The sequence below is a fragment of the Panthera uncia genome, chromosome D2 (assembly GCF_023721935.1).
Source record: "Panthera uncia isolate 11264 chromosome D2, Puncia_PCG_1.0, whole genome shotgun sequence".
Classification (NCBI taxonomy): Eukaryota; Metazoa; Chordata; class Mammalia; order Carnivora; family Felidae; genus Panthera; species Panthera uncia.
Genome location: NC_064818.1, coordinates 55,172,488 through 55,184,600, shown reverse-complemented (window position 1 = coordinate 55,184,600; position 12,113 = coordinate 55,172,488). Strand labels below are relative to the sequence as shown.

At 46.0% G+C, this 12,113-nt stretch overlaps 1 protein-coding gene across 13 annotated transcripts in view; it reads right to left on the bottom strand.

Moving 5' to 3' along the window:
- Nucleotides 1-2,051, bottom strand: part of R3HCC1L (R3H domain and coiled-coil containing 1 like) — a 95,157-nt gene extending 93,106 nt beyond the window's left edge. For 4 of the 13 annotated variants that reach the window (XM_049645540.1, XM_049645541.1, XM_049645535.1 and 1 more), the window contains exon 1: nucleotides 983-1,499. The gene's annotated coding sequence lies outside the window, so the exon portion shown is untranslated. The other 9 variants (XM_049645538.1, XM_049645549.1, XM_049645545.1 and 6 more) reach the window with 7 other exon arrangements.
- Between the last annotated feature and the right edge of the window lie 10,062 nt (nucleotides 2,052-12,113).

The window sequence follows — 12,113 nt, the reverse complement described above, 5'->3', positions numbered from 1 at the left end:
TTACAATAGCAACAAAGCAATGAGCACTTACTCTATGCACTACTAGGTTTCTTATATTAACATCTCATTTAATCCTTATGAACACCTTGCAAGATAAATGTTATTGTATCTATCCTAGAAACTAGTCATCAGGCTCAGGGGGGTCAACTAATTTGCCAAAAGTCATAAAGTAAGTCACAACACCAGGATTTGAACGCAATTTGTTCAACTTTGTACATTGGACTAATTCACTGTACCGCCATCCTGTTTTTTTGAACCACATTTAAGCATTTTCCAACCGACGATATCAGTATAAATACAAGTTAGGATTACCTTATTACTACACCTCCAAACCCTTATATTGATTGTAAAATCCCATTCTCTACAAGGGGAAAAATAAAACAAAAAAGCTACCTGCTTAGAGTCTCAGATCTTAACTGCCAGAAGACTGGAATATGGGCTATTTATATTCTGAATTCTAACTATGAGGAAACAGACTTCTAGCATACATACCTAGGACAGATGAAGATGACCCCAGTATTTCAGCTACTATGCACACAAGGTTAGTGGAACTGTGTTAGAATTAGAGCTAGAGTTAGCACCAGAAGTATCTTAAAGGGGGTAAAAAAATACAAGACCTGCTGGAGACAGGCATCAGTTTAGCACAACTGATGAACAGAAAGTGCTGAGATCCTTGTACTTTTGTGGTGAAGGAAGGATGTAACTGAGCAAAATGGGTTGACAGGCGAGTGTGTTGGCGGTAGGGAAGTGTCCTAACTCTGGGAGACCTTAATTTGCAGATGAAGTTTAAAACGGACTCCACAGGTGACAGGGCCTTCAAGTCACCTCTTCAAGAGGTACATGGCTTAACGTTTGCATGGCTTGTATTCGTTTCCAAAGTCACTTCCCCTTATTTATTAAATCATTTGCTTTTCACAAAGAGCATGGTCATGTTTATAATCGAGTTTCAAAGACATGAACGTGGTTTTAAAATTCAACTGACCTAGACTGGAGACAGGAGGATAAAGTTATATCTGATACATGCTTTCTCCCACGTTATCACATATTATCCGCTGACGCCCACAACACTGGAAGGCAGGCAGGCCAAAGACTAGTAGCCCCATTTTTCATATCTAGAAACCGAGGCTGCGGAAAACAGGTTACAAAAGATCACAAGTCCAGAAAGTGACAGACCTGAGACTCGTCTCAGGACATTAGTCTCCAAACCCTGTGCTTCTTTCCTTTCTCAACTCTGAGAGGCGGCTTTATTGAGTAAAGAAAACTTTTAATAATCGGACTTGGTGGTTTCCGAGGGCCGCCCAACAAACCAGGAAGTACATCCTCCCGTTCAGACAGCTCACTCCCAGCTCATGCCCATAGCCCGGGGCTCCTGGACAGCCGAGCGGACTCCCTCAAAATGCTCGCAGCCCGGAAATCGCCACCAGCCCCGGGGTCTTCTCGGGGCGGCCTCTGAGGCCCACAGCCCCGTTGACCCCTGGGGGGATCGCCACGGACCCGCTCAGTACCTGTTGAAACCCGGGAAAGGAATGTCCTCTCCGCAGAGAGTATTTGGGAAGAGGCCCCAAAGCGGGCGCTCAGCCTCTAGGACAGCAAAAGGACCTCGGGAGGATCCCTGCAACCCAGGGCCCGCAGGGGTCGAAGGGCGGCAGCTTCCCAGTAACCTCCGCCCCAGACGGAGACCCGCCCCGTGAGTCACGTGAGGGGAAAAAAATACCGGTAACTAACAAAAAGAGAAAGGAAGTCTTGTCCAAAGTGTGTGGGGAGAAGTGGGAGCGACCAGCCCCAGCTAAAGGTGTAGAGGCAGGAAAGGACAGGGACGTGGGGCTGCTCGTTACCGGGCGCGCCGTCGCTCTCCGCTTCCGCCACCTCCTCGATGCTCTTGCTCTTCCGCTCGCGCCGCTGGGGCGCGCGCCAGGCCTCGACTCCTCCCCCCACCCGCGCCGCGGGGCCTTCTGGGGGCTGTAGTCCCTCCAGGCCGGGGCTGCGCAGGCTGCCTCCCGGTCACGTGGGGGGAGGGCTGGCAGAGCTGCAAGGGCGAGAAGGGGTTTGCGCTTCCGTCTGCTCAACCCTCTGGGCTTCGCTTTAGCCATAAACGTGCTCAGACGTCCTCCCGTCCCGCTCTTACACCATCCCGCCTTTTCCGTTAACGGCGAAGTTTTTTTGAAAAAGGCAATATAATCCGTCGTCTCCACTTCCTCCTTCGTGCTCTGCCGTGCAGGTTCTGCTCCCGAAGAAAATGGCAATGTGGCCATCATTATCTTAATTGCCAAACTCACGTGAGGAATTTCCAGGTCTTCTAACTTAACCTTTAGACGCCATTTGAGGCTGTTGGACATTCTTCATCATTTATTTTCTATGTCACTCTCTGGATTTTCTTTCTTCCTCTCACGCCATCCTTCTCAGTCTCCTTCAAGAATTCTTTTTCTAAACCATCTCTTAACTATTAGTAGTGTTCTCCAGAGTTCCTGGCAATGAAGTGAAAGGTGCAGGCCGAGAAACCTGAGCTTCCCAACGTCATAAACAACCGCATTTCATCCATGTCCCACAGGCATCTCAAATGTAGCAATTTGTGAAGCAAACCACCCATCCCCTATTGACTAATATTCACTCCAACTTCCAACCTACATTTCTCCTTCTCTTGCTTCCTCTTCCACCCATGCCCACACGGTCACCAAATTTTGTAGAGTCTATCTCCCAAGTATCTCTTGACTCTGCTCTCTCCTCACGACCACTGCCAGGGATTTAACTCAGACCTGCATTATTTCTTGCATTGGCTTCCTTACTGGTCTCAGCACCTCAGCATCTCTAGTCCTCCCTACTGCTGTCTGGCCCAGTTATGCAAATGGAAAATTTAATCATGTCACACTTTTGGTAATATCCCCTAGAGGATCCACTTGATTGAATTTGGGAAGAGGTATGGAGGTGAATCCCTTCCGTAGCTTTTATAAAATGAGAATGCCAGCCGCACTACTCCCCGCCCTCCCTATCCTGTATTGTGGTTGGGAGGTTCAAAGAAAGGAGACTTATAACAGATCTTATTTTAGGGTAGATGCGCATAGGCAAACTTCAAAGGTTCCCCAGGTGATTGAATCACTTAACAAGGGTGTTTTTTATTGACTACACCAGGCATTATTCTGGGTACTGAGAAAATACTAGTAAACAAGACAGTCCCTGCCCTTGTGGAGTTTACATTCTCTTGGAAGAGACAGATTTTAATCAAATGATTACATGCCAAAAACAAAACCAACAATAATAACAACAAAAAACACAATTACCAGCTGCGATAAGAATTGTACAGGAAAAACAATCAGTCCCTTTCCCTTTCTTTCTGACACCTGCTCCAGCCCAGGGTGGGAATCCTCAGCCTATCAAACAAAACCTGTCAGGAGCTAATCTCCTTCCATTCCCTCCCACATACATCTAGATTTACCAGACTGCCTGATCACACTTGCTCGCTCACCTTTGCAAAAGCTGTCCCTCTGTTTGGAAAACCCTTTCCCTTCTCCCTGTGCTAACTTCTACCCTGTCTAATTCTCCTCTGTTGGACTAACAGCAAACCCAACAGAACACCAGCCACATGGAAGGATTTTCTGAGGATTGAACGGAGTCAGCTGATAACTCTTAGGCAAACAGGGGAGCCAGGAACAGTTGAATGTGGGCTACTGGGCGCAGGGCTACGTTAGCCAATTTAGAAGCACAGGGCCTGAGCCAACACCCATCCTTCAAAACACAGATCACGTGTCATCTCTTCCAGGAAGTGTTTGCCGAGTTCCGCCAAGATGAAATACTGCCTCTTTCCTGGGTATTCATTGCATCCATGCCAACCTCTCTTCCAGTGAAACACTAGACCCAGATCACACCAGGTTTGAAGAGCCAACAGTTAAATATTCGGGAATTTTCCAAGTCAGTTTCTAAAGCATTGGAAGCTTGAAATCAGCAGTGATGGGAGTATTTACACCACCATGGAAATAAGCAAATGACAAATGAGGGCCTTTGGGTTTTGTTTTGTTTTGTTTTCCTTTTTGGAGAGCCAGTTTGCCAGCACATCACTGCCTTTATCATCTCATGCATCTCTACATTGTATCATGGTGATTACTCCCCTATTACATGAATCCCTTGTAACAGCTTCACTTAGCAAATTTTTATTGTTATTTATTACTATGCACCAGAAACTAGCAAGATGCTGAAGGGATGGGTATACAACGGAGAACAAAAAAGCCTGGTCCCTACTGTGAAGGAGCTTGCAATCTAGCAGATTAGACAGAAAATAAACAAAGACCTCTACAAATTGAGCTGGGCTGCTTTGTGACAAAACATCCTGGCAATGAATGGTAGTGGACAGAGAATACTACACTACTTTAACAAGGTGCTCCAGGGACGCCTCTCTGAGGAGACGATCTTTCTACTGGGCGCCAAAGGGTTAGAAAGAGATGGTCAAGGGGAAAAGTGTTCCAACCAAAGGAATCAGGCTATACACAAGAGAGGTAGGCTGTTTGAAGGACAGAATGGTCAGTTTTACTGGGATGGTGTAATGATTAATTGTATTTGTCAACTTGACTGGGCCACAGGGTGCCTAGATTAAACATTATTTCCAGTTGTGTCTTCAAGGATGTTTCTGGTGAGATTAGCATTTGTTGGACTCAGTAGATTATTCCCTTCTTCAGTGTGGTCAGGCATCATCCCATCTACTAAATCCCTGAATAAAACAAAAATCTGGGGAAGGGAGGATTCATTCCCTCCTTGCCTGTCTGTTGAACTGAGGCCTTGGTCAGTTGGTCTTCACCTACCCTTGGACTGGGATTCACACCATTAGCTCCCCTGGTTCTCAGGCCTTTGGACTCAGACTAGAATTACACCAGCAGCTTTCCTGGGTCTCCAGCTTGCTGAGGGCAGTTTGTGAGACTTCTCAGTCTCTACAATCATAGGAACCAAGTCCTCACAATATAAAAAATATATAAATCTCTTCTATATATACGTATAAGTGTACATATACATAAAAAACATTAGTAGGAGATCTATATCTCCTGTTTATATACACATATTTCCATAAATAGGAAATACAAATACAGATGATACATAGTTAGATAGATGGATATCCTATTGGTTCCTAATTCTCTGGAGAACCCTGACTAATTGTGGGTTGAGTGATCCAGACTACAAGATGAGGTCATTGGAACCAGGTATGCATAGCCTTGAGGCCACAGTGAGGACCCTGGGTTAAATTATAAACACAAAAAGGTTCAAACAAGGGGATGATGTTAGCCGATTCATGTTTTGATACAATCACTCTTGGTTTTGTTTGGAGGCCCACAATAGAAGTGGGAGCCCACTTGTTGCTATAGTCTAGGTGAGAAATCATGAAATGAAATGCTGGCAGTCAAACGAAATGGGTGGATTGGACAGCTATTTTGCAGACTGAGTCAACAGGATTTGCCGATGGATTGAATGTAGGGGACAATGGGCTGGTGAAGAGAAGCGAGGACCCAGGGACAGAGATTGCTCACATTCATCTCCATATCCTCAACCTCTAGAATGGGCCTGGTTCGTAGTAGGTGTTCAATAACCGCACGTTGAACAATTTTATCCATTCTACATGCTAAGCTCTGTGCCCTATCAATGTCACATTGCTTCGTACAGGGCTTCTCTAGCCCATATAGTAACTTTGTGAAAATTAGAAAAAAAAAAAAAAAAAGGTGCCCCTTCCTACAGGTGCACGTAGCCCATCACCAGGGTGTACAGATTGATGAACCTGTAGTCTACATTTCAGCCCCCACTTGCTTTCTCAGCTGGCACCCTTGTGGTTTGTGTAGTCTGCACAACCACATACAGCATCTCTGGCTTAACAATCCTGGGAGCTGGTTTTGTGGCATTAAGCCCAGTACTCTTGGAGAGAACTTGGGGTGGAGAGAAAGAAAGCTGCCTGCCTGGGGTCACTGGAGCTGCTGCTGTGACTGAGATTCAAACCTTTGCCCTCTGAATCCCTGTGGGCTCTTTAGCCTTGGAGCCACATTGTCTCTCCCAAATCACTCAGCCCATCAATAAAAGGCTAAATTCAAAATGGTGACTTTGCTTCCTTCAGTTTCTCATGTGTCTGTTACTATTGTTAGACTGTTACACATTTACATAGTATCCAATATGTGCTCAGTGCCTCACAAAATACAATAAAGGAACATGAAACCAAAGGGTCTTGATTTTTTTACGAACAGAATAAATAAGGAATGGCTGGTTTAAAGGGCCCTTAGCTCTTGGATTAAAATGCACTTTGGTGTATTGGTTTAAGGTGATACCGTAAACAATACAGAAAAAAAAATGCCTGTGTGCAAGCTGTTTCTCCTTTGCGTCCAGGACCAGGAGTGGGAGGATACCAGAGCAGCTGGCTTCAGAAATGCAAACTAGGGAAAAGGTCAAGGACCTAAGGAAGAGAAGGAAACACCCGGAGAGGAGAAAAGGATTGTCCCTTCAGTAAATAACAGCACTTAATATATAACAAGTGCTTAACGTGTGCCAGATGTGCTAAGCCCTTTACGTGTCCGGTGTGAGTCAATCTTCACACAACCCTACAAGGTACCTTCTATTATTACTGTTAGGCAGGAAGCTAGGCATGAGTGACAGGACGATGGACCTTAGATGTCCTGATGGCGGGCCCCAACCTAGGGGCAGCCCAGGGACCACCCCATTCCACCCCTCTAGCAGTTGGTTGGGGTTACAGCACCTCGGCAGAGGAAGAGTTAAGTTTGTTGGGCTCCTTGCACTTGTGCAGAAACAGCAGCCTTGTTCTTATTTGACCTCTGTCTCTAGAATAGAAATAATGTTGTGGTTTCCTACACCCTGCGGGTATTTTGAGTGCATCTTGGGAAAGGACATGCATGGTTGGCTAATTATTACATAATCCAGGCCTGTCACTCAGATGTTGCCACCCTAGGCCCCCCCCCCCCCCCCAAAAAATATTGATATAAGCCCACACCTCGGAGTTCCTAGGGGCCTCTGTCTCTCCTGACTGGCCCACTCCTCCCTTGAAGTGTACTTGAATAAAACTTGGCTCTGCTTTACCTGCATTTCACTGTCCTGTAATTCTTTCCAGTGGCAGCAAAAAGAACCGAGGCTTCTTTCCTTTTCCATCTAACTCTGGGGAACAGCACCATCATCTTACACTGGAGGAAGCTGAGGCCCAAAGCTATGCAGCTAATACGTGACAAATCTGAGGTTTAAACCAAGACAGTCTGGCTCTTGAGTCTGAGCTCTCCAGCACTAAATTACACTGCCTCTCATACAGATGTTCCTGATGCCAGGTCCCTCGTGTCAGTAGCATGACCCTTTGAAGTCCTCGGATATCTGGTTCTCAGACCCAGCGATCCCCTGTTGCCTGTCTGCTCAACATTTAGGGCATGGTCATCTCCAGCCGAGCAGTCCATTTGGACAGTTTGAACAACGCATATGTGAGAAAAATTCTGCTGGGGGTACATTTCACAGTCTCCCTGGAGTTTCAATACCCTCCCAAGAGAATACCATAATTACTCATATGATATGAAAGATAGAAGAGAAAATGTTCTCAGGAGAGAGGGAGTAAATTAGTGTATCCCTTGGAAACGTGGGCCTGATTGGTACCTCCTAACGTCTGAATTCTTTCCTTTGGTGACTTTCAGCCAATAAGTACAGAAGGACCCGAATGTTACTGGGGTTTTGGGTACTTGCCCTCATGACTAGTATCAGTAAATGCTACTACTATCTAGAATTGTATGGATATTAAGCATCAAGTGGAGCAAGGATGAGACTTTTTAGGTAAATAGGAGGGCATGGTGTCAACAGACAGCTCCCACTTCATTCATGAAGAAGAGCAGAATAGCAAACACTGATGTGCAGCAGGGACTCCAAACCCCCAAAGCCTAAGTTAGGAGCCCAGAAAACTCTCCCTCAACTCTTCAGCTCTGATCGAAGCCACCTTACAAAAGGTACGGATGGCAGCAGTTACTGTTTTGGTTGCCTCTCTAGGCTGTGATGTCACAGCATCTGATGCTATTATCCAACTGTGGCTGTGCCAGCACGTGCACACACACACGCACACGCGCACACACACGCACACGCGCACACACTCACACACAACCTCACAATTAGCTTTCCAGCACCAGGGCTATTCTATCTGCCCCCTGATCTCAAGGTTTGTATGGCTAAACTATCCAATGCCATAGTGCCTACTTGGAGGGAAGGGCTTGGTGACAGCATGCTCATTCTGATTTGAGAACAAGTTGACTACTTAGAGCTATAACTGAGGAATAGTCTAGTAAATTCTGGCCCTTAGAATTTCTACCGTTATACAATATATAACCTTAGATGATTCACTGTACCTCAGTTTCCTCATCTGCGAAATGGAGACCAAACAAAGCTACTACCTCATTGGGTAGTGAGGATTAAGTCATAAAAGGGATGGGAAATGGTTTGGGCTAAACAAGGAGAGGGGCATACGCGTTACACAAAGTTGTGCTCATAAGAGACAGAGATGAGTAGGGAACAAATCGATTTTTTTAATTTCAAAGCTAATTCTTTTTTCCCTTAAGAGAGTGGTAGAGTGTGGACGTTCCTCAGAAAATTAAAAATAGACCTACCCTATGACCCAGCAATAGCACTGCTAGGAATTTACCCAAGGGATACAGGAGTACTGATGCATAGGGGCACTTGTACCCCAATGTTTATAGCAGCACTCTCAACAATAGCCAAATTATGGAAAGAGCCTAAATGTACATCAACTGATGAATGGATAAAGAAATTGTGGTTTATATACACAATGGAATACTACATGGCAATGAGAAAGAATGAAATACGGCCTTTTGTAGCAATGTGGATGGAACTGGAGAGTGTGATGCTAAGTGAAATAAGCCATACAGAGAAAGACACATACCATATGTTTTCACTCTTATGTGGATCCTGAGAAACTTAACAGAAATCCATGGGGGAGGGGAAGGAAAAAAAAAAAAAAAGAGGTTAGAGTGGGAGAGAGCCAAAGAATAAGAGACTGTTAAAAACTGAGAACAAACTGAGGGTTGATGCGGGGTGGGAGGGAGGGGAGGGGGGGTGATGGGTAGTAAGGAGGGCACCTTTCGGGATGAGTACTGGGTGTTGTATGGAAACCATTTGGCAATAAACTTCATATATTGAAGAAAAAAAAAAGAGAGAGAGTGGTAGAGGCAAAGCATCCCTTCTTCTATTTCCTTCCCAGTCCCAGACTATTTTCCCATTGCCCCATATCACTCAAAAAAACTGTAATTCCTTATTGATAGCACCCAGGACAGTGCCTTACATATATAGTAAAAACTTGATAGTATTTGTTACACAAATAATCTTTTCTATTCAACAACAGAACATCAAGGATTTGGCTAGGCATGTCACAAAGAATTGCATTCTCAGGGATATCCTAGAATTCAAAATCCAATCCTTTATCTAGGGCAGCAGGGCTCGAAACTGGCCCACTTAAGAAGCCCAACTCTGGGCAGAGAGAACTTCTTGTTACTCTCCAAACATCCACATTATTTCACACCTCCCTCCCTTTGCCCATGCTGGCCCCTCTGCCGGAAATGCCCATTCTCTCCTTCCTCCACCTCCATCAGGATCCAACTCACATCACCTCCACAAAACTTCTCTGGACCAAGTCACTTCTGCATCCTCCCCCAGTGAGCTCTCATAGTCCTTGGTCATAATGCTCCCCACCAAATCATAATTAAAGTTTGTCTCTATCCCACGAGAGTGAGTACCTTAATCAATACGGTGGATGGCACACGGGTCCCACACTACTTCATTGGATGAACTGGTTTTCTCTGTCCTTTAAGGCTGGGAGTAGAAAGCCAAGGGTAAAACCAGACAAAATCAAGTGACCAACAAATTCAGCTCACACTCCTGCCCCCAATTCCTTTACCTCCAGAAATAATCTTGCAAAGCATATGATGAATTGCCTGGGAGTAAGCAGAACTTCTCAAAGAGTAATTCTCCTTAACTAGGTCCCTATTACCCACCCTCAGGCTGGTTCGTCGTAGTTAAAGATTTCTGAAGTGGAATATCCTGGGTTTAAATCCTAACTTTAGCAATTACTAGCTGTGCAACTTTAAGCAAGTTACTTACTCTTTCTGTGCCCCAGTTTGGAGATGCACACAGTGATAATAATAGTAGTGACATCACAGGAGGTGGACAGGGGGTGTGGGGACTAAATGATATGCACCCAGCTTTGGGCACATAAAAAGGGCTCCATAAGCAGTAGCTGGTTTGTAAGCAATCTACTCTTAAAGATGACAACCCCATTCTATTTAAACCTTCAGAAGGCTGGGTTTGTTCCAGGACATCCTGGGCAGGGAGGAGGTGTTGGGGCCACTCGGGAGTTCTGTCTGGAGGCTGAGACAACTGGTGTCATCGACCTTTGGTTCTAATCTGGATCCATCACTCATCAACCATGGCCCTAGCCTGAGTAGCTTCGCTTCCCAAAGCCTGAGGTCCCCAGTAGGGCCAGCAGTACTGAGCTGTCTCACAAGGGGGTGCTGAAAAGATCAATTCATGTTAGCAAAGTGCTTTGGAAATGTAACATGCTAAATATTAATGGGTCTCTCTGAATGTCGGGAAATGTGCAATCTGAACTCTGCTCAGGGCAAGCTGAAGGTGGGGAGAGCAATTCTGGGCAGCTGATGGCCACATCCTTGGTCTAACTGGGAGGTGGTGCTGAGGAAGGAGTGAGTGCAGCGAGCGTCTGGGGGCTGGGCAGGGCTGTGGAATGGCAACTCTGGAAGGAAGGATGTTCTGAGGAAGCAACCAATTACAAATAGACGGAAACCTAGGGTACGTTTGGGGCAAACCCAGAAAAGCCTTCGGGCTTTCCTTACAAAAAGCAAACACAAGCTCACTGCTTGCTCTTCTCTCTCTCACTCTCCAGTTTGGGAGAGGACGGCACTGTGAGGATGTCAGCCATCTGAGTTCTTATCGTGCTCTCAACCTCCAAACCCCATGGGTAGGGTGATAAATAGGAATTTTTTTTTTTTACCTTAGCCAGAACTCTCAATCTGAAATCTTTAGTGGAATCAGACATCAGGCTCTCTCTGCCTGTGCCATCGCCAAACAGCTCTGGCCTTAGGACACTGCTCAACTGTCTCCTCTTCCAGGAAGACTTCTTGGACCCAACGAGGTTGAGCTGAGAGCTCCTCGCTGGGGCTTGGGTATGGCCTGAACTTCCTCCTACAAGTGCAGCTTACAGTGCAGTGCCCTGATGCTGTCAGAACCCTGCCTACCACCTCTTGCCACCATCATCTCTTACACGCCCATGGCTTCCTGCTGCCTATGGCCACATATGTGCTCTGCCAGAGGGCAAAGCGAGCCAGAAGGGGGGAGTTAATGGACAAATACTCCAGATTCTCACCCTCAGATGGGATGACACTGAAACAGCTTCTGCACTAGCTCTGAGAAATCCCAAAGTGACTGAGCCCCAATCATTCGCAGCCATAACCTGCTCATCAACACACCCTGTCCTGGCTTCCTTTCCTTCCCTGTCTCAGCTGCTCACTCCTCTCCTGGTACTTCCAGGGATCCCCGCCGGGGACTGATTCTGGGGCACCCAACTGGGTACACTGAACTTACACCACTCTGTGACCGTTAACCTGTTTGTACCTCTCTTGCTCACTAGACATAAGTGACTTAAGGGAAGAGACTGGTCTGCTTCCTCTTTCTATCCTCAATGTTTTGCACTCTGCCTGGAACATAAGTGCTCAGTAAATATTTGTTGAATGAATGAATGAATGAATGGGTCAAGTATTGGGTCAAAGGATAATATTAATATTACCTGGTGCTTCCTAAGCTCTTCCCTCACTATTCTCAATATGAGGTCAGAAACAAGGAATTCTGTCCCAGGGCTTAGAAGGAAAACAAATACCTGTAATAACTGAACTGACCAGATGTGGCCAAATCTTACTTACACACCCTCATGGTTAGCTTACATCCCAGGCAGGCTGCTCCGGGAGCCCTGCATGGCTCCCACAACTCTGGCCTCTGGGAATTTATCACATGGGGTATGACAGCAGCTTCTGCTGTATATAACAGCAAATGCTTCTTCCTCCTCATGCCAATTCCTCAGTCCTCCTCTCTTTTTT